At 40.3% G+C, this 23,356-nt stretch overlaps 1 long non-coding RNA gene across 1 annotated transcript in view; it reads left to right on the top strand.

Annotated features, from left to right (window-relative positions):
- Nucleotides 1–23,135, top strand: part of LOC144320471 (uncharacterized) — a 42,868-nt gene extending 19,733 nt beyond the window's left edge. Inside the window, exons 2-3 of the long non-coding RNA XR_013386046.1 lie at nt 15,274–15,405; nt 20,462–23,135. This is a non-coding gene — a long non-coding RNA (uncharacterized LOC144320471). The remainder of the gene's footprint in view (nt 1–15,273; nt 15,406–20,461) is intronic.
- Nucleotides 23,136–23,356: the final 221 nt, after the last annotated feature.

Below are 23,356 nucleotides of genomic sequence, written 5' to 3'. Positions count from 1 at the left end.
TTTAGGTATTTTTAAAAAATATTTTGTTTATTTATTCATGAGATATATATAGAGAGGCAGAGGCATAGGCAGAGGGAGAAGCAGGGATGTAGGACTTGGTCCCAGGACCTCGGGATCACGACCTGAGCCAAAGGCAGATGCTCAACCACTGAGCCACCCAAGTGTCCCTTTTATTTTTCTTTTTCTCTCTCCTGTTCTATTTGATTCCTTTCCATTACTCTCTTTTCCAGGTTGCTGATCCGTTCTTCTGTCTCCTCAAGTCTACTATTTGTTTCCCTTAATGTTTATTTAATTTCAGTTGTTGAGTTCTTCATCCCTGACTGGTTCTATTTTATGTTTTCTATCTCTTTGTTGAGGGCCTCACTGAGCTTCCCTACTCTTCTCAACTCCAGTGAGTATTTTTATGACCATTTTTTTACATTCTCTTATCAGGCATATTACTTATCTCTGTTTTGTTTAGGTTCCTTGCTGTGATTTTTCCTGTTCTTTCATTTGGGATATAGTCCTCTGTCTCCTGTTTTGTATAACTATCTGTGTCTCTTTCTCTGTGTTAGGAAAGTTAACTATGTCTCCTGCTCTTGAAAGTTGTGGCCACTAGGGTGTGGAGTGGGAAAAAAATTTTTTTTTTAATTTAAAGAGAAAGAAAAGAAAGCTGTGGCTTTAGGAAGAAGAGGTCCTGCAGTGCCCTATAGTGCCCTGCAGTGTAGTGTCTTCTGTTCACCAGAACCCGGCCCTTCAGAAATGTTGCATATGTGTGTTGTGTGTGCCCTCCTGTTGTGGTTGAGCTGCTTTTGCTTTCAGTCAAGTCATCTGCAATAGTTCTTTTTGCCTGTTGTGGGCAGGATTTGGTCCCTGTGTTGTTAGTGAGCCAGTCTGGGACTGCCCTGAACTTGAGTTGAGTCAGACTACGTGTTTGGTAGAGCTGTGTAGCACCAAACTTCAGGGTACTCTCCTCACTTTGCCCCCTAGGAAACTTTCATTAATGGGGCCTGCTATCAGACCAGGTATATGCCCCAGCCTGCTGCTGGGGCTCAGCTGGAGTGGTATGTGTGGTTATCTTCCCCTCTCCCTGGGGCAGGACTCACTTTGGCAGGAATCACTCTTGGGGCTGCTCACACACTGCCAGGCTTGTGACACAACTTTGGATGGCCTCTGGCCAAGGGCATGTTGGAGGGCAGGGTCCACAGGAAAACATGGGGTGGGTCACATAATGCCAACAAGGTCTGCATGGTCAGCTGCAGGAGGAGACCCATAGCTCCCAGGAAGACTCCCGTTGAGATTGGTTGAGTTAGAGGGAGCCTAGCTGTATGAGCTTCTTATATATTTGGACATTAACTTCTTATCACATATGTGATTTGTAAATATTTTCTCCCATTCTATAGGTTGCCTTTTCATTTTGTGGTTGTTTCTTTTGGTTTGTGGTCATCCTGCTTGTTTATTTTTGCTTTTGTAGTTGTGCTTTTGGTGTCATATCTATAAAATCGTTGCCAAGACCAATGTTAAGGAATTTCTGCCCCCTCCCCCCCATATTCTAATAGGAGTTTTATGGCTTCAGGTCTTACACTTAAGTCTTTAATGTATTTCAAGTTAATTTCTGTGAATGGCATAAGACAGGAGTGCATTTCCATTCTTTTGCATATAAATATCTAGTTTTCTCAACACCATTTATTGAAGAAACTGTCTTTTCTCCATTCAATATTTGGCTATTTTGTTAAATATTAGGTACTGTATACAGGTGGGTTTATTTATGGGCTCTCAATTCTGTTTCACTGATCTATCTTTGTGTTTTCTGCCAGTGCCTTACAGTTTTGGTTATTATGGTTTTGTAATATAGTTTGAAGTCAGGAAGTGTGATGTCTCCAGCTTCATTCTTCTCAGGATAGCTTTGACTATTCAGAGTCTTTTGTGGTTTCATATCAATTTTAGGATAATTTTTTCTACTTCTGTAAGAAATTTGCCTTTGAAATCTCAATAGGAATTGCATTGAATCTATAAATGGCTTTGCGAAGAATAGACATTTTAATAATATTCTTCATTTTACTCTATCTTTTAAAAAAGATTTTATTTATTTATTTGACAGGGAGAAAGCGTGAGCACACAGAAGGGGAAGCAGTAGGCAGAGGGAAAAGGAGAAGCAGGCTCCCTGCTGAGCAACAGGCCCCAGGTGGGGCTGGATCCCAGGACCCCTGAGATCATGACCTGAGCCAAAGGCAGACGCTTAGCTAGCTAAGCCACCCAGGTGCCTCCATTCCACTCTGTCTTAAAGGCTCTGTGAGATTATTTCTTTAAGTGTCACAAGTGGAAAATGCATCCCCTATGTAAAAATTATAGATGTTTTATATTAAACACAGAACATCATAGCAATTTATCCATCTCTCTGGAGTATATATGGAACATATAAGTACGTATGATTATAAAGTAAACACAGAAGAAGATGAAATTTGATAGGAAACTCACTCAGCTAATTTCTGAGGTTTCAAAACTTCAGTGTCTTTTATCTTGATTTTTGTGGTTCATTTTAGAAGATGAGGTTATCACAGAAAAAGAGTCACATATTCATGTCCTGAGCCCTGTGAGAAAATTCCTTGCTTGTTAAAATAATTTAGGACATCTACAATTCCCAGAGAAGAAGTCTGACAGGACTTAGCATTTCTTAAAAATTCTTAATTCTCTGAGGATAGGAAAGAACTTCTTCAAATCTTTCTTCAAATAGGGCTCATTTCATATCAAAGAATTAACAAGCCTCCTTAAGCACCTAACATACAGCCATGGAGTAATTAGGCTCATTTGGGGTTAGGGCTCAAGATCTCTTTTATTTTTAAAACACTTCAGATTTGAAATGCCTTGTCAGAACTAGAAAGAACAAAGACAAATCCCTGCTGCATGCAGATATGTAGAGAAAAAGATTAAAAAAAAAAAAAACTTCTTTATTTGCCTCTTTCCTTTCCTTCTTGCTAATGGTTCCTTATTTTTATTATGCTATTCCTTTAAGTTCCTCTTTGGGATTTTTTTTTTCTACTTTCTGTTTTCAGAGATATTAAGAATACATCTTCCTAAGAGCTCCTGATGTTTAAACTTGGGGAAAAGAATTGTGTTCTTTTAGCCCAAATATCCACTTGTTTTAAATATATATGCCTGCAGCTTCTTCAGGGGACTAGGTGGCCAGGGAGTGTGGCCTGGAGAAGTGCCATAGCAGTGTGCACTTTCATTTGGCAACATGATGGCCATCCATCAAGTTTATAAAGAAGTTGCAGTCTGTGCATGCAGAATTCAGTCACCACATTCTCTTATTTGATCTGATTTTAACACCAGTTCTGTGAAACTGAGACTTCCAATGCCACTTTATACTTGAGGATTAAATTGCAGACTTCCATGTTTGGGAGATTCATGGTGATCTTATCCTTCTCCTCCTTCCTGCATCTTTCGCCCTGTCTCCATACATACATACGTCTCAGAATGCCCGTGTTCTTATGTGACAGCCTGAGATCCCCCACTGTTGACTGGTCCACTGCTGATCCATGAAATTACTTTCCCCCATGTCATAGTTTATTGGCCTAAGAATCAGTCTTTTACCTGAACAGGTTAATCAGGGTGTATCTCTAGGTTTTTAAACACTAGAGGTGAGGCTTCAGCATCTCTCCAATGGCATAGGTTTTAGAGCATTTGTCTCTACCATTTCACTAAAAACATGCTTGTCAAGGTTACCTGTGAACCTTCTGTGGTCATAACCACTGGCACCCTTGTTTATCTTTGAACATATCAAGAGCATGTTCTCACTTCAGAGTCTTTGTGTGCACTGTTCTACCAAATATTCTTATTACTCTCTCCTTTGTTTGTTCAAATAATACCAAACATTAGAAGACTTTCCCTGGCCACGTTTATAAAATAACACACAGCACCACCATCACTACCACTTGGCACTCTCTAAGTCCTTATGCTGGTTATTTTTCTCCATAGCAGTAATGACTACCTGGTATATCATTTGTACATTTGTATAGTGTGCAACTTTCTCCGTTCCACTAGAGTATAAGATCCCTGAGGGCAGACACTTTCCTTGTCACTACTAGGCCTCTAGTACCAGAATAGTGCCAGTCAGGCTCTAGAGCGTAGCTGATTGAGGAATAAATAAACATAAGTCTAGAGCTGTAGGAGACTGCATTTCCTTGCAAGTAGAGAAAGCCAGCATAAGATAAGAGAGAACAAAGCCAGCATGCTGGGGGGAACAGAGGCCAGGTGAAGGATGAGTCCTTGTTGAGCTCAATTTCCTGATTGTTTCTGATGCTCAGGTGCATTTCTGATCTGCTGCAGCTTGATGGTCCAATCCTTCCAAAGAGTCCATGGACCTTTGCGTTTAAATAGCCTTGAGTTGGGTTTCTGCATCTACCAGGGTCCTAACGAATAGACCAAAGTCATAGATACAGAAGGAGCTATCGGCAGGGCTAGAACTCAGGTTTTGGATTTTTAATCTAGCATCATACCAGGTGTTTCTGCAGCTTAAAACTCTTATGTAATTACAGGACCCAAAAATATTCGTGTCCAAATCCACTTGAAACAAGGCCCCAGAGAGTGTCAGAGATGATGAGATCCTGCTAAACTTGCTAAATATCTGTTTTCCTCCTGCCAGAGGGTGCAAACAATATTTTCAGGATCTGGAAAGACACAACATATCATCACTGAGTGTTCCATTATCAATCATTTCATGATGATATTAAGAATAGCATTTAAAAAAATTAATTGCATAAGTGACAGGAGAAGCCCTATGGCATGATGTTGGAAGGAATGTTAGAGGCCACTTCATCCATCTAGAGAAATGATATGATTGACTTAAGATAACTTGGTTAGTGCCAAAGCTAGTTCTAGAACCCCAAAATCCTAGGCTGTTTCACTTTAAACTCAGGCTCCTTTTGCTATACAAGATGCCCAATTTTTCCTTTTCCCCTTGTCCTTTCACTCCCACTCTGGTCTCTGAGGTTATATACAGCTATGTAAACTCTATTAATAATCTCTTCATCAATAAATTGTGGATCATGCTATTTAGTTGTCTCCAGAGAGTGTGATGACACATTTTAAATGAACTCAGGGTAACCAAAGATTGTATGTTGGAAGACAATCTCACACAAGCTGTGAATGAAATATAAATCAATCCAAACTCAGCAATTTATGGACTCACCCTTGTAAAAGAATAATAACTTTCGGGATCCCTGGGTGGCACAGCGGTTTGGCGCCTGCCTTTGGCCCAGGGCACGATCCTGGAGACCCGGGATCGAATCCCACGTCGGGCTCCCGGTGCATGGAGCCTGCTTCTCCCTCTGCCTGTGTCTCTGCCTCTCTCTCTCTCTGTTACTATCATAAATAAATAAAAATTAAAAAAAAAAAGAATAATAACTTTAGAATATGTCCCAACATATTAAGGGTCATAATGAGTAGACAATTTTTTTATAATTCTGTTTTAGAAAGAGAAATTATCTCAGAACTAAATTCTATTTTGTATTATCTGTCTAGCAGATAAAACAGTCTGGAAAAAGGTATAAATTACCTAATGAAGTAGAAAAACACTAAATGCTTCTTAATTATTGATAGTTTTAGAAAGGTGGATGGTATAAGAATAAGGAAGAGCTATAGCAAACACTTGGGAGAAATAAAAAAATATGTATCTAAATATATGCATGGCTCTAGGTTATATGAAATCAAAATTTCTTCAAATTTGAAAATCCCACTTTAGGAGGCCAGCAAAGGAATGTATCACCTTCAACTGTATGACCTTTTTGAGTAACTCTACTCATATTGAAATCATGAGAGAGAGAATCTAAATTGGCCCAGTCTGGAATCCACTGACCACACCATCACATCCACTGATCAGAGGAGAGCAGGATATATTCCCTGCAATAGCAGAGTTGTAGTTCCCCAAAACAGAAGTAGGAAGAGCTGCATGCTGAAAAATGAGAAATAATAGGTGTCCCCTAAAGTCCTCTGGATTTGTCCCTTTGTCATTTACCCCATATTGTCATAATGTTTTGGGAAACAGCAGAGTGTAGGGCAAAATGACCTGGACTTGGATTCTGAGACTTAAATTTGACCTTCATCTCTCTATAACATTAGACAAGTCATCTCTGTATAACATTAGTCAGGTTTATAACCCTTTGGGGCCTTAGTTTTCTCATCTGTAAAATTAGAGAGCTTTAATGTGTTACAAAGATTTCTTCCTGCTTCATATGGTAAGAATTTATGGCCCAAACTTGGGCGCTGTCCATGGTTCTGCCAAGTTAAAGTGAAATCTTTATAACTGTACTTCAAGGTTTTATTATGATAAATAACCCCAATTAGAGTTTATTCTGATTAAACATCAAGATTCTGATGGTGTGGATTCAAGTAGATACCCAAACTGGAGTGGGAGGGAGCTGTAGAAGAAGTCTTGGATTGGGAGTTAAGAGATGTAGTGCAATGCTCATCTCTGGCATTCATTTACTTTTCTTCAGTGAATGCACCATGATTTCCCTTTGGTTAGTCGGTCTTCTGCCATCCAATCATACAATTCTGATAGAGCCAACTTCACCCTCTATGTCCCCCCTTCATTTAGCGCACTTTGTCACAGTAAGGAATTATACAAGATCACAAGTAGGGCTGAATCAGGTGGGATCTGTAAAGAATTGGCTTTAGAGACCAGTACCAGTAAGGGAAAGTCTGCCTCCTTTTGGAGCATGAATAGGACAGAAACAAACTAAAAAATAACATAAGAGACAAATAAAGAAGGACCATGACATTGTATAGGTTTTTCTTAGGTGCTGAACAGAGGACTGTGTTCAGGAGATTGACTGCATCCCATAATCTCCCATCAAAAGAAGAGGTAGAGGAAGATGTCCTCTATGAAGTTATCCACTGTTGAGAAAATTTCAATCTCTTCCAGCAGCTCAATAGTACTTAGGGTCAATGACTAGGATAGAAGGAGAGTAAGGTTGAGGAAGGGAGATCACTGCCCACTTTTGAGTAAGAATGAAGAGTCCAATTTAAATTCAATATTCGCCAAGATTCTGGTTGGAACAACAGACATAAAACAAGTACTTACAGTACTATGAGGTAAATACAATCAGATGTGCAAAATATTGTAAGAACATAATGGATGAACATTTTGGTAGTGTTGTGGGGAAACTGCTCAGGGATAATTTCCTGGTGGAAATAAGAGTTGAGACATTGTAAAATAAATATATGAGTTAGGAGAGTGATGCATTGCAGGCATAAGGGGCAAGGGGCAAGGGGCAGGAGCAGCAGAGTGACAATCAGTGGGTATGTTTGAAGAGTCAGTAGGTGTGTTATTGCAGTAAGCAAACTGTTTACTGCAGCTGGAACCCAAGTACAGGCAAGGACAGATAGGAGAGTGAGCTGGAGAAGGAAGCAGGGGACAGATCATGTAGGGCCTTTGATACTGTGAGAAAGAACTTGAACATTTCCCTGCAGACCAGTGGTCACACATTGGTAAACCATAGGCTAATTTTTACTCTCCAGTGTGTTGTTTGGCCTATACAACATTATTTTAAAAATTGAAATGTTTAAAGTTTAAAAAATTTTCACTTTGGTGGTGTTTTCTTTTGCTGTGCAGTAGCATTTTAGTTTCATATAGTCCCACTTGTTTATTTTTTATTTTGCTGCTTGCAGATTTAAAAATTGGGAGTCTTCACGTATCAAAAATCTGTATTTCTGGTCTCTCTAAAAAAAAAAGGAAGAGAGAAGATCTAGCAATCCTGGGCCCATACTCTGATATGGTGAAAATTGCCTGGAGATAAATAATAGGTATTCTTCCTGGACAGGGCATATGCATTTCCAGCTCATCACAGTTCCCAATACTCTCCCCTGATTCCTCATTTGGCACCTAGTTCCCCTCTCTCTTTGTCTGTGTGGCCCTTGTATTAAGGAGAGTATCTGCAAAAGGACTCAGTTACCTGCATCCAGAATTTAAGTTGCCACTAGTGTGGTGTATGCTGATCAGTAGGTCATTTAGTTCTGGTGCTCAGTTTCTTCATTTCTTAAATCCAGACTAGTTAATTTCCTGCTCCATCATGCTATGATGCTTTTTTCATTAAAACAATGATAAAAATGCCCTGGTCTTATACAGTTTTCACAGATTTCATGTGCTTTCTTAATGGCCTCTATGAGATAAATACTGTGTTCTCAATTAAAGAGATGAGTAAACTGAGGTCCCGAGAGGCCAAGAAAGAAATCCTGTGCCCTTCCTTCCTTTGCTATGCAGCAATGTTATGCTTGGATTTCTCTTTTCTGATATTTCCCAGGGTTGGTGCAGCATGAGTAAAATAATGAAATGCAACCAATTAGCATATATGAGATAAAATATATAAGGTGTAATTCCAAGGCAGTGGGGCAGTTCCCATATGATAAACAAAAAATTGTACCTTTATCTTTTTTTTTTTTTAACTTCATGTGTTTTATATTTTTGCGTCTTGGGGAAAAAGGAACTGAAACTGAGCTCATAAGATTTTTACTCCCTTTTTAAAGATAATTTATTCAAGCATAAAATCTTTGAAACAATTTTGTAATCAAGTCTGAAAACAGAAAAAAAAAAGATTTTTTATAAAAAAAAGTCTGAAAACAGTTTACAATCCTCAGAGGCAGGAAATCCAGGACTAGTTAAAGTGAAAGGGTATATCTGCAGGGAATGCAGATATCACTGGTTCCATATACACCAGGGGCTTTGGCTCTTCTTACATGGTCCTCTGAAGGGAAAGGAAGCTGGACTTCTAGTGAGGCATTGACCTGCTGTCTTCACAATAACCAGCAAGATAATGGGAATACCACACTTGTGAAGTCATGTCCAGCAACCAGATGTTTTGTTTCATACAGGTGAATGTGAAGTTACTGGAAATGAGACTGCTATACGATGGAATCACTAGAAGTCTGGCTTAATGATTCACATACAACAGAAAGACCAGAGCTCAGAGCTTATCATTCCTATGCTTTCAAGAAAAGTGTGTGAACTGGAAGACAATTAAGATCATGATGCTAATCCAGATTGAAAGGATACAGGGGAAGATTAGAACATGATTCCATATCACTTCTGATGGGAGAACATTGCTTAGGTTTCTTTATTATTGTGTATGTGAAACAGAATAATTATGCTTTTGTGAATTAAACAGTCTATATTATTTTGCAGAAAAGCTTTTGTAGGCTTCAGATGCTGATTGAGGAAACGGCAAATGAGCTGAATGAAAAACCCAAGATTGCATCTCAAATAATCAGCTCCCATCGCTTCTCCTCCTCATTGCTCTAGGGATCAACCATCAGATCAAATTTCTCTTGGCCATAGTCCTATTCTTTAATCCTTCCCAACCCTCCTCCTCTGTGGCAAATCACTAGTGCCTCACACAGCTATAGGAAGTCAAGTCTCCTTGATTGTGTTGTGGAGAAGTTTGGTATAGAACCGCTCTGCAGCGAGACACTAGGCAGGGACACACAGTGGAATTGTAATGTCTATCTCAGAAGAAGTAACATAATTCTGTCTTCTTTGAGCCTAGTTCTTTGAATCTAGACTCGCTAAGCTAGTTCCTTTTCCTTGGGAAAACCAAGACCTTTCTGACAGAATTCCCAGGGCAATCCAGAGTTTAGGTCAAATCTGCTTTCTTTGCAATCACTTGACACGTAAGTATATTATTCCTTTCCCTGCACCTCACATTCACTTCCTGAACTGGCCTCCAGAAACATGTTTCACAAGTGTTTTCTCTAAGAATGTCCTCTTGATTCCTTTAATCCCAGCTTATCCTCCTTTTCAATCCTGGTTATTTTCTTCTCTGTCATTGATACCTCCAATTTTAGTGTCTTTAATAGGGTGCCACTTGTTTTTTTATTTTTATATTTATTTTTTTTGAAAAGTAGGCTCCATGCCCAAAGTGGGGCTCGAACTCAAGACCCTGAAATCAAGAGTTACGTGCTTTACTGACTGAGCCAGCCAGATGCTGCCCTCCCCCTCCCCATCCCCCTCTTCTCCCCTTCCTCCTCCCCTTCCTTCTCCTCCTCCTCCTTCTTCTTTTTCTTCTTTCTTCTTCTTCCTTATTCCTGGCAAGAACCTTAAGATTCCTTAAGAACACTGCATTTTCATTGTGTCTTTGTTGTTGCTTTTAACTCATGAATGGGAAATTCATTTTATGAGAGAGGAGACTTCTGGTCAAATTGGAAGAGTAAATTCATATTTTGACACACCTCTTCTGCTCCAAAATGCTGATGCAACAGATAAAATATAAAAAAAAGAAATAAAGAATATTAAATTGAGCCTTCTGTGATTACAGTTCTTATAGATTAAAATCATCAAATTTTAGAAATTTTAAATGTTCATCTTAAAATAGAAATGGACTGAAAACACAAGATAAATATCTCTGTGTATCAGAAATGGACAAACAATGTATGTGGTGAGTGAGGCTGGAGTTACAACTTTGCTGGGTCTGGAAGCAGGCAGTAGTAGCAGGATTTTGACTCTCTTGGGTAACAGCGACTTGAAAATACCTCACAGGAGTTGAAGGACTGGACACAGGATTGTTACTTGAAACCAGGTCTTGGAATGGGACTTAATATCTCATAAAAGAAGATTGGAGGAAAAATTGCTACCAATGAATGCTTAGATCCCATGCATCCTGGAACACACATGATTTGGGAGGAAAGAGGACATGGGCCTAATGCTTTGACCAGCAATGGAACCAAACTTCTGCTGACTCAGCAGCTTGATTGGCCATATCCCAGTTGTCACCCCAGGGCTTCTCCAACCTGTCCTTATGAGGCTGTGCTCTGGATTGGAGTCTGGGGCACCAAATGGAGGCAGCTTCCAAACTCCTGGAATGAGGGGTGGACAGCAAAGAGGGATAAAAGGAAAATGAAAAAACAATCTTTTCAATTTAAAACAAACCTACAGGGGTGCTTGTCTGGCTCAGTCAGTAAAGCATGTGACTCCAGATCTTGGGATTGTGAGTTCAAGCCCCATGTTGGCTGTAGAGATTACTTGAAAATAAAATCTTAAAACAAGCCTGTAATGTAATGACTACAAACGTATGAAAGAATCTAATAGTAAGAAAGACATGAATTCATTAGGGAATGAAACTAATTTATTAATTTGTTTAATGTGTTTATCTGACAAAGACTATAAACTATGCATGTTTAAGGCATTCAAGGAGAAGAAGGAAGGCATAAATTTTATTGAAAAAATAAATTACAGAACAAATGTAACAATGAAACAAATGAAATCTGAAATGAAAAAGTATGCATTAGATAGAAATCCTGGAAAACAGACACAGTGAAAGTCTTTGGAATATAAAATTTCATACTTGTAGGGAGAATTAATGAATTGGAAGACAGTGTGAGAAATTCACTTGGAATGCAGCACAGTGAGACAGAGGGATAAAAAAATCAAAGTGTGTGGAAGGGCTGATACATTGAAGTTGAGAGGACTGGCATTGACCATTGTGTTACATTTTGATGGTGTGTTATGACCCCATGTATATAATTCTTAAAAGCAGGCCAGACAATGCTACATGTTTAATGAAGATCTATATATGCAGTAGGATTATATAAAACTTGAAATGATAAACACCAAATTTCAGGTAAGCTGTTGCTTCTGAAATAGGACAGGAGTCAGCATAAAAAATGTTTCACGTTGCCACCATCTCACAATCTCTTTGGCTCATTCCCCCCTCCTTAGGAAAATGAATATCCATCTTCATATTCTCAGATTTTTCTCTTGTTGATTATGGGGAGAGGGACTTTTCTGCGACATGGACAAATACAGTCTGTTATCCAGCCTTTCGTTGCTTTTAGTGATACAGTCTTCATTACTAAAGAAGCATATTGGGGATGCCTGGGTGGCTTAGTTGGTTGAGTGACTCTTGGTTTTGTCTCAGGTCATGATCTCAGGGTCATGAGATCAAGCCCAATGTGGGTTCAAAACTCAGCAGGACCATCTGCTTGATGCTCTCCCTTATCCTCTGCCACTCCCAGCCCCACCCCTGTGTGTGTAAAAAATGAGTTCTTCTTTCTTCTTTCTTCTTCTTTCTTATTCCTTGCAAGAACCTTAAGATTCTTTAAGAACACTGCATTTTCATTGTGTCTTTGTTGTTGCTTCTAACTCATGAATGGGAAATTCATTTTATGAGAGAGGAGACTTCTCTCAAATAAATAAATAATCCCCCCCAAAACCATACTAGTTGTATCTATAATTTTTTCTCTTTAAACATTATCTAAAGAAAATATGGCAAAATATTAATATTTAGTAGGGTGGTGTGCTGGGTACCTGAGCATCGGTTATTTTTGTTTCATTATTATACTTCATAATAGAATGAAAATATTTCATTTGAAAATAAATTTATAAAATAAAGAAGAATAAGAAGCCATTTAGTTAGTGTCAGTGTTTGGGGCCCTGATTCTGGAATCAGATTGCAGTCCCTGGAATCAGGGACTCAGAGGAGTCCCTCACTCCTTAAATACTAGTTATATGACTGGTCTTTCTCTCTGCTCCAGCTTCCTCATTTGTAAACTAGTTGTCATCACGAAATCTACTTCATGGAGGTACTTGAGGATTAAATGAAAAAGATTACATGCATACCCCCAGAGCTAGAAGATTTGGGCAATATAGATATGTGGAAAGAATAAAACAGCCTCATCCAAATCATACTAACGTCTTCATGGGTATACACCTGTGGTCTTTTTCCTGGATATGCATATAAATATAACCCTAATAAATCTAAGCCCCTCATGCAGCTTTGGTCTAGCTAGCAAAACCTGTATTCACAGAACTCAAATTTTTTATTGCTGCTTCTGCAAAACCATGAAAGGGTTGAAATACATTTCTCTAGTGCGGTCTCACAGCTCTGTTTCTTCCATCCCATTTCCTCGGACCCTGTGCTATTCCATATCCCCTAGAAAACTCTTCTTCTTCCTCACCTTTTCTCTTTATTGTAGCACTTTATTATGTAGATGTGTTGTTCTTCTAGATGGCCCTCCTTCTCCTTAACTCCCTCTTCAGTTCATCTCTCTGCATTATTCTGATTACACATTACAAAACTCAAAGAATTTATCTGAGAAAAACAGAACTCTTTGCTTGAGGTAAGATGTCATTGATGGAGACCATAAAGGTAGCTTGGGTATCATGGCAGCAGTGGTGTTGGGAACCTGAGCAGACAAAGACTGAATTTGCTCTGGAGGTGTACGGAGGAAGAATGTGAACATTATGATGTTATAATTTTGATTATATTTCCTATTAACATGACATCAGACTGTTTATATTAATTTGAAACCAACTTCTAAATATATACAAAAATGTCCCTTTGATATTTTTCAATAACACCATTTTCCTTGCATAGTTTCCTGTAATATAGAGTAAACAATGTTCTATGGTTATTTCCAAATTTTTAAACAATGCTTTGATGACCTCCTCATAGCTGTATGTATATTTATACCTTAATTCCTAGAAGGAGCATTGTTGAGTTCAAGAATATATCAAATACCTAAGGCTTTTTCTATAGTAGAAAAAAATATTGGGGCGCCTGTGTGGCTCAGTCAGTGAAACATCTGCCTTCAGCTCAGGTCATGATCTTGGCATTCGGGGATGGAGTCCCCGTGTCAGGCTCCCTGCTTAGCTGAGAGCCTGCTTCTCTCTGCCTGCTACTCCCCTTGCTTGTACTTTCTCTCTCTCTCTCTCTCTCTCTCTCTCTCCTTCTCACTGTCTCTGTCAAATAAATAAATAAAATCTTTAAGAAAAATTCAGCACGAGTGTTGTGAGTCACAAATAGATTTTTTTATAGTTTTTTTTTTCTTCCAAATATTCACATTTGCACTGAATATCCTTAAAATAGCTACAATCCACAGAAAGTCTGGGGGGAGATTTTTGTTACAGGCTATTGTGTCAGCCTTCTTTGCTGAGATTTAAAAATAAAAGAGCCTTTTCAGTGGCATGGCAAATCTGTCTTTAAATACTAGGTGGATGCAGGATCATATAAAACTAATATTGAAGGACTTTTTTAGGGGTATTTGGGTGGTGCTCAGTTGGTTAAGCATTTGCCTTGGCTCACGTCATGATCACAGTGTCCTGGGATCAGCCCAGCATCAAGCTTCCTGCTCAGAGAGGAGCCTGCTTCTGCCTCTCCTCCTGCCTTTTCCACCCCCCACTGCTTGTGCTCTCTCCCCGCATCTTTTATAAATAAATAAATAAATAATTTTTTTTTTATATAAAGAGGATGCTTTTTGAGGCTCTTGTGACAAGGGTCAGGAGACCCAGAGAAGGGAAAGGGACGTTGCCTTTACTATGTTAGAAAATATAGTCTGTGTTTCAAACAATAAATTTACAAACAGATTTTTGGAACACAAGACTTATGTGTATACTTCCTAATAATTTTCAGTGGCTTTCGATTGCCACCAAACATTCGATCTTTACATGGTATTCAAAGCCTATTTACTTCCCAGATTTATGTCTTACAGGTCCTCTTCATGACCCTGTATTACAGCCAACTGAGCCATATGCACTCACTAACCCTACATTGCTTTCCAACTGCTAATACATTTGGTCAAGTTGCTCCCCCACTTCTGTTTGTTAGAATCCTATCCTACCTTTGAGAATCAACTGTAATATTTCCTGAGTCCCCTCAATTAAATATGACCACTTACTCCTGTAAATATCAAAGGTACTTTATTCTTTATTTTTAAAATGATGGCATTTATTGAGCAACTCCTAAATAGTGACCTTTACTAAGCATTTTGCAGACACTGTAATGTAATCCTCATGACAGTTATATGGGGAGAGACATTAATTTTACATGTGGTTCTTTGCTGGAACTTGCTCTTTCTCTTTCCATCTCTGAATGTAGAGAGAGAGACAGACAGACAGACAGACAAGGTCCTAGAGTAACACTAGCAAACATCACTGATAGTTACATTTATGTAAGTCATGTAAATTCTTTTTATAAATACAGAGTGAAATGTGGACATAAAATGGTTCTGCCGTTTGGATGGTGGCAGTAGGTGGTATTTATGTAAGAACTAATGACAAAAATTCATGGCTAGCAATATGTAAAATAAATTTTCTTTGCAGTAAAAAAAAAACAAACAAAAACAGCCTACTGCCTATTTTTGTACATGGAGTTTTATGGTGACATAGCCATGCCCATTGATGTACATTGTATGTATGTATATTGCCCATAGCTGCTTTTGTGCCACAATGGTAGAGTTGAATAGTTGTGACACAGACCATATGGCCAACCAAGCCTAAAATATTTGCTATATGGCCCTTTGCAGAAAAATATTGCCATCCCTTGGGCTAAGAGGATGGTGGGACCACATGATGGAAAGATCCTAAGTCCCTGATTGACTACTTGGAGCAGAACAGTTTGGCCCGACACCACCAATCTGAACTGACCTGTGATGGAAGTAAGAAACAATTTTTTATTCTGTTAATGCATCAAGACTTCTGGGTTGTTTGTTCCAGTAGTTGGCCTAGTCTCACTAACGTGAGAGCGACATAAACACTCTAACTATCCCAGAGAGCAGTCAAATGGTTCCTCTTCCCATGACCCAGGAATGTGGGGAGATTGTTGCTGAGTTCTTTTACTGGCTTCTGATGCCTTTTAAAAATTACATGTGAGTATGAGAGACATTCTAGGATCTCAACTCAGCAACATGCTCCACAAACTAACTATCATGACGGCAGCTGAGAAGCTACTGATTTAATCTAGTAAATAAACAGCTTAGGAAAAAATATCCCAGGGATTGCTGAGGCATGTACTTGGCTGGTGGTCAAGCGAGAGAGGTCAAACTGGGAAAATCTGGGAAGCCCTTCTATGTGCCTGGCTTCTCCTGAGTTAGAGGAACTGGAACTAAGGAATATCCTGGCTTGATCACTGCTTCTTTTCTTGGAAGAGCAGTGTGTGACATGCTTTTATTTCTTCAGGGAAAACGCTAGGGGAAAAAGGAACTCTGAGATAAAGATAAACTTTCCTAGGAACTCTGGGATATTGAAAGTGACTACAATGTCTCAACGGAAATTTGAATTAAGTTGAGGGCCATTGACAGCTTATCTTTGGCCTGTATTTTGTTTGGAAGTCGAACAACCTAGTTGGTAATCTATACATTCTCCCACAACGGCCATTTGGGTTTCTTGCCCCATTGCCTTCCTGGGGGAGAATGAAGATGTTAATCTCCTGCAGGCTTTGTTTCTTTGCTTTAACAGAACATAGTGCTCTTGGAACAATAAAGCCAGTTACAGATTAACTGATCCTGACGTCTTAGTTTCATGGAACCATCAAAGTCCAAGTTGGATAACTATTGCTAAGATTATTTATGAGGGCCCTACCCCGTTTTCCATGCAACAGAAGTCTGTAGTGATAACCCTGCATCTTTCCTCCTGCTCCCCCCTCCATCTAGGCTGAGGATTGCAAACTGGCATCAGCAGCCCACATTCTTCCTACAGATATGTTCTGTTTGATCTGCATAGTGTCTTAAAATTAGAGTGACTTCATACAAAAGTCCAGGTCTAAATTTCTCTTAAAAGTTAGGACAGCCGAAAAATATTGAGGGCCCATGTTCCCATCCACCAACAATAATTCAGAGCTGGAATTAAATCGGATGTCCCTTCTAACTGGATGTGGTTACCAACACTCTTTCTTTCCTTTTTAAAAAGATTTTATTTATTCATGAGAGACACAGAGAGAGAGGCAGACACAGGCAGAGGGAGAAGCAGGCTCCCTGTGGGGAGCCCAATGCAGGACTTGATCCCAGGACTCTGGGATCATGCCCTGAGCCGAAGGCAGACATTCAACAGCTGAACCACCCAGGCATCCCCCAACCCTCTTTCTTATCTTAACTCTGTTGTACCTCAGTCTTTGCCTGCCTGGTTCCTGTAGACATTAGAGTTCCTGGTTCTCACTCCAGGTCTCCTTACTGTCTCTGCTTATTTCAATTTTGTTAAATAAAAAAGAAGAGTGGATGAGGATAACCTAGATAGACATCATAGATCTACCATTATGTGACTTCAGGCAAGTCATTTGATATATCTAGCTTCCTTATTTATAAAATGCCTAAAGCAAAAAGTGGACTGTTCAGAAAATTAGCCAAGGAGATGCATGAAGAATGGGTCTTAGTTTTAGGTTTTCACTTTCTTCTGCAGGACCATTACATCTCTTTCTACCTTGGTCACCCTGCATCTAGTCTTTTCACTCTTCCATTCCATAGCTTTAAATGTTTTATGTACCCTCCAAACCCACTAAACACCTACCCTATGCCTGGTATTGGGTTGGAGACTTAGTGGTCAGTGATAATAGACTCTGTCCCTATTCTCATCAGACTTAAAGTTCTAATGGGGGAGATAGACATATCAAATAATCCACACAGATAAATGTAAAATTTTCACTGGTACAACTGCTATGAAGATGACCTTCACATTAAGAGACCATGTGATGAAGCCTTTGATGAAAGTGGAAAGGTCAGACAAGGCTCTCGAGATCTGCAGGATAAGGAGTTGTATGATTGGAGAGAGGTTTGAAGAATATTCTAGGCTGTGGAAATAACATGTGTAAAAGTTCCGTGGGGACAAGAAACAAGGAAAGGACAGGGAAGAAGAAATCCAGTGGGTCAGGTACAGAGGGAATAAAGAAGAGTGGGGGGTATGTGGCTGGAGAGGAAGGTGGATCAAATAGCACTGTGTGCTGTGCTTAGGAGCTTTATCTTTATCTTAAAAGCACTGGTAAAGCCTTGGAAAATTTTAGCAGGGGGTTTTATGGAAAGGTAAATCACTCTGTAGTGTGGAAATCAGATGGGAAGAAATAGCAGGTCAAATCCTATGAAATTTTCACTTCCAGACTTATTTTTGTCCTAGAAGATGGCTGATAGAGTTGGTGCAGGGTAAACCAGTTAGGGGACTGGGGAGAGATGGCCATGGTTTGGACTAGGATGGAGTATTGGAAATGGAGAGGTGGACAGATCTGATAGATATTTACAGAGTAAAGTCAATGAGCCTTAGTGACAGATTGGTGTAGGACATCAAGGATGACTTCCGGACATGTGTGCCCCAATGGGAAGTGATATTATATGTAAATAATTTGGTGAGCAGTCAGATTTGGTGAGCAGGGATGATCCACATGGAATTCAAAGTGCCTTTGCAACAACCAGGAGGAGATGGCCTTTGAGAGCGTTTTTACAGGTATATCTTGCCTTGGCTTTAGCTGGATTCTAGGAGGCATTGAGTAACCCTAGACTATGTTAAATTACCAGCTAGAGGTTCTACATCACAGAAGTTTTATAAGTTAAAGCCCTAAACCTATGTGTGGTGTAGACTCGAAGTTTTGATTTTCTTTTTTCTTTTTTTAAAATTTTATTTATTTATGATAGTCACAGAGAGAGAGAGAGAGAGGCAGAGACATAGGCAGAGGGAGAAGTAGGCTCCATGCACCGGGAGCCCGACATGGGATTCGATCCCGGGTCTCCAGGATCACGCCCTGGGCCAAAGGCAGGCGCCAAACCGCTGCGCCACCCAGGGATCCCGAAGTTTTGACTTTCTTAGGTGACTTTTCATACCCCCCTTAGAACCTCAGGCAGATGATGTGTTTATGAAGGAGTTCAGTTTCATTCTTTTCCTCTCTTAGGGTTAAACCTACAATTTATTTTAATTTATTATTATTTTTTTTGTAGGCTTTAGATATCTATCTCCCTTGCCCTAGAGGGCCTACAACTCTATCTGAAACTCCTCTGACCTCTTCCTGGAATAAGCTCATATTTATTTCTCTGACTTGATTTTGTGCCATTCTTGGCACCGGAGGATTTTTTCTTATCAAACTTGGCTATGTGAAAAATAAATTTGTTACATCATGTCTAGCATTTCTGTGTACAAGGAGCCTATTTGGATCAGCTCAGTGGGCTGGGTGGTCAGAAGTGATATAGTAAATATTCTATACATATTATTAGAATGGTTATATAATGAAGTATGGTGTGCTATTCTGTAATTTGACTTAAGAATGCATCTCTTGTCACAAGACAGGTAAATCCTGCAGGCCGGTTGCCATTTGACCTTGCTATTAGGCTTCAAACTCACAGAATATAAAAATGTGAGCATGACCTGAATCCTGGGCTTGAGTTTCAGTGCCAGGGCAGCTGGTTCATAGGTGCTCCAGAAAGACATTTTGATCTCCAGTCCTCATCACAAAACCTGACACCCAATGGTTGCTAAATGAATATCTGTCCAATTAAACAGGAGTTGAAAAAAAAAGTCATAATTGGAGAAGATGGGAATTCTTGGCCTATCTTTCATGATGGAATAAAATTTCTGGGGTTAGGACAGAGTTGTAATCAGAATGTTTTTTCAAGACCCAGAATGATGTGTCATCTCAAATTAGCATCCATCTCACTGTCTGTCCCCCACCCATCTATTCCTGAAATACAGATGACAATGATGCTGTTTGAAGTTCTTAGATAAAATCTTTATGGATGATTCATTTTCATTCATATAGCATCTATTGATTATTTACTATGTCCAAAGTTTTTCTTGGTAAGGTTCTATGAGGTATAAAGTGATGACTAAGACCCAGGCTCTCCCTTCAACTACTTAACAGCTTAATGATAGGGGATGGGGACAGAAGTGTACAATCCACTAGAATAAAAATACTCCTTATCAAATGCTTTCCATGTGCCAGGCACCATGCTAAGAATTTTAAATTTCATTTAAGCCTGTGAAGTGGAAACTGTTATTATGTCCATTTTGTCAACAAGGAAACAAGCATGGAAAGATTAGGAAGTGTACACAGGCTACACAGCAAGAACGAGCCAGAGCCAGAATTGAAACCTAATCATTCTGATCATAGACCTCAAGAATTCAGATATTTGGGTGTACAGAAGCCCAAATAATCCACTATGGAAGGTGATATAGGCTGTAATAGATATTCAATCTCAGGCTGACTGCACAAAGGTGGGGTTCAAGAAAAGCTTTATGGAGAAGTTATGGCATTCTGACAGATAGTGATCAGCGAAGAGCTAGAGGTAGGAAATGATCTGAACAAGGGCAGAGTTCAGAAGAAGGCACCTCAGCATGTTTGGGAAACTGTACATAGTCCAATCTGGCTGTGTGTGGGTTCCTTGTGTAAGTCAGGAAAGAAGAGTTACTTGGGAGTTAAATTTCAGTTACAGGACCTTGGAGCTGGGAGCAGGGAGGGAGTGCGCCATGTTTTTCTCACTATTGGTCATAAGTAATAGTAAAGCCAGTAGACAATTGAAGCCTCTAGAATGAATTTGGGCTACTCTGTTTCAGAGTGGTAGTGAGGACTCTATCTCAAAGAAGAAACTAGATGACTTAAGATATTTCTAAATCTTCTCTGGAGTTCAACATAAGCCTTCTTAACCTGGGGACTCCAGACTCATGGATGGGTGTCAGGGATCCGAGAGCCTTAGGGAGTTATGGGCGAAGTTGTGCATTGCATGAACATGTGTGCTTCTTTTCTAGGAGGAGGTGGTTCACAAGATTCATCTCTTGGTCTAAGGGTTCATGGTCAAAGAAATATTGCAAACCATGGTTCCAAGGAGAAAAAGCCAGCATCGATCTCAGTGGGACCTTCCTTGGAGCCAGGAACTGGAAGCAATGCCCCAGTGTGTGTCCTAAATCTTTGGGATTCAAAACTGATTTTGAGTTCCTCACTGACAAACAGAGCTTTCCACAGAAATATCAACACTGTGCCTCAGCAGAAGCCCTGCCTCAGGCAGCTTCTGCCCCAGGACTACAGGTTATCTGGGTTAGCAGGCCCAGTCCTTAGCAGAAGGATTAGGGAAGGCAGATCTCACTGTAAAAGTGTCAGTAGGAAGTGGATCACTTTTGAACTTCTGTCCCTGGAGGTTTACAAGGGTAACAGGAAGCTACAATTTCCAGGAAGATGACAGCTGTTTGGAAGCATTTCTGCCATTGCACTTTTAACCCAACCCACCAGAGTCACTCAGCATAAAACAGGCTTGACAGCAAGGCAACTTGTGGGCAAGGCCTGTGAGAAAACCCTTCATTTACTCCTGTTTGTCAAGTCTTGCCTAGCAGGCCCTGCCATCACAGACACCAGCTGAGGTGAGGTAGGAAGGCAGAAATGCCAGTGATGAAAGTGAGGTTTCCAGGCAGATCCTTTGATGCATAGAAATAGTTGTGGTGGAGGCTGGTGTGGTGGTCAGTGGCGTGTTTTGCATAATGATACTCTTTGATAAAGAGAGACGGAGTCCTGTGTGCATTAGTCAGGATTAGGACTGTCTGTGAGTAACAGAAAAATGGAAGACAACAGTGGCTTCAACATGACAGAAGTTTCTCTCTCTCACATAAACCCAATCTGGAGTCCAGCAGCCCAAGACTGGTTGGGTAACCCCGTGCTCGGCAGGGAACCAGCTTTACCCTCACTTGTTTCTCCACCAAACCCAAGGAACTACTTCGTGATCCAGGATGGCTCCCCAATCTCCAGCCTGGAGGAAGAGAAAAAGAGGAAGAAAGGAGCCCCTTTATATTAATGACACTCCCGCAGAGGCCTCATGTCACGGTTCTGTTTGCATGCTGTTTTCCAGAACATACTGATTACAGCTAATGTTGACATGGTTGGAATCTTCTAGTCTTACACTCGGTCATCTAAGTGTCTGGTGAAACACTGGGGATCCTGTTCTATCTACATGTGGACAGCTAGAGGTCTCTCAACACTGTCCTTAGGAAAGATGGAATGTTTTGATGTTGTTTTGATAATTCCAGAGACCTTAGCAAACCTGATCTGCCTTTATTGTTTAGGTGATTTAGTTGTTCCTCCCCTGCCATGGAGAGCAGCTTCATAGAGAGAGTATCCTTAATTTTTGTTAGGAGGACATGAGAAGCAAGATGTCTTCATTTACTCATTTACTCATTCATGTAGTCACTCACTCATTCATGTGTCAGTACTGTCATTTTAGATATGGTTTGCTGTTCATCACATTTATGCTTCCTGTCCAAAGTGTAGAGTTATTTCTGGAAAGTAGCTGTCCTACTAGAGGCAAGGTTTCTCTGCCTCTACCATCGAGGTGGGCTCGTATGACCAGCTTCTGCCAATGGGATGTGAATAGAGGAGATGCGTCCCTTCTGGGAGGAGGTGCTTAAAAAATAGGCAAACTGTCTTTAACACTTATTTTCCTGTCTGCCTCTGGGGGCAGGAGACCCTGAGATCTAGCAGCTGGCAGAGACACAGGTAGAAGTTGCTTGGGCTCCAGAATCACACCAGGAAAGACTGCCCACCAAATATCCGTACTGGACTATTGCATTGATGAAGGATCAACTATCAGCTAAGGCTTGGTACGAGGGTATGCAGCAGGTCACCTGCTTTCCTGTGACGGTGGTTAGCTCAGCTCCCACATCAGAACTAGATTCAAATGCCATGTGCAGCACTTACTAGCTGTGAGATTGAGAGTTCAGGTAATTTCTCTTAATCTCTAATAACCTCTCTTTTCTCATTTATAAAATGTGACTTACATACTACATACAATTGTGTGTGTGTGTGTGTGTGTGTGTGTGTGTGTGTGTGTGTGTGTGTGTGATGCTGGCACCAAGTAAATGCTTCAAATATTAATTCTTATTCTTATAATCACATACTATTGGGCTACTCCTTTTCTGTTTATTAGGGTAGCTTTTGCTCATTTGGAATAATCAAAAAGTTTCAGCTTATTTACTTAGTTCTTCTCTTGTGCCCTCAACTTGTGGGTCTCTTTCTCTCTGCTAAATGGTCATCAATGATTCTGTAGAGCAGATGTCTCCTTCCCCACCACTTTGTGGTAGGCAGAAGGCCCCTGAAGATGTCCCTGTCCTAATCTCTGGAGACTGTCAATATGCTACTTTACATGGCAGAAGGAATTTTGCAGCTGTGATTAGATTAAGGCCCTCTAGTTGGGGAGATAATCCTAGATTACCTAAGTGGGCCCAATGTAATCAGGAGTGTCTTTAAAGATGGGAGAGGGGGCAGCCCTGGTGGCACAGCGGTTTAGTGCCACCTGCAGCCCGGGGTGTGATCCTGGAGACCTGGGATGGAGTTCCACATCAGGTTCCCTGCATGGAGCCTGCTTCTCTCTCTTGCCTGTGTCTCTGCCTCTCTCTCTCTCTCTCTCTCTCTCTCTCTCTCTCTCTCTCTCTCCGTGTGTGTCTCTATGAGTAAATAAATAAAATCTTAAAAAAAAAATAAATAAAGATGGGAGAGGGAGACAGAGAACCAGAAACGGAGATAGGATGATAGATGGGTGTTGGAGTGGCTTGATTGCTGACTTGGAAGGTGAAGAGCGCAAGCCAAAGGGTGTAAGCTGCCTCTAAAGCTAGAAAAGGCAAGGAATGGGCCCTGCCCTAGAGCCTTTGGAGGGAGCACAG

Source organism: Canis aureus, chromosome 1, assembly GCF_053574225.1.
Source record: "Canis aureus isolate CA01 chromosome 1, VMU_Caureus_v.1.0, whole genome shotgun sequence".
NCBI lineage: Eukaryota > Metazoa > Chordata > Mammalia > Carnivora > Canidae > Canis > Canis aureus.
This window is presented reverse-complemented; position numbering and strand designations above follow the sequence as displayed.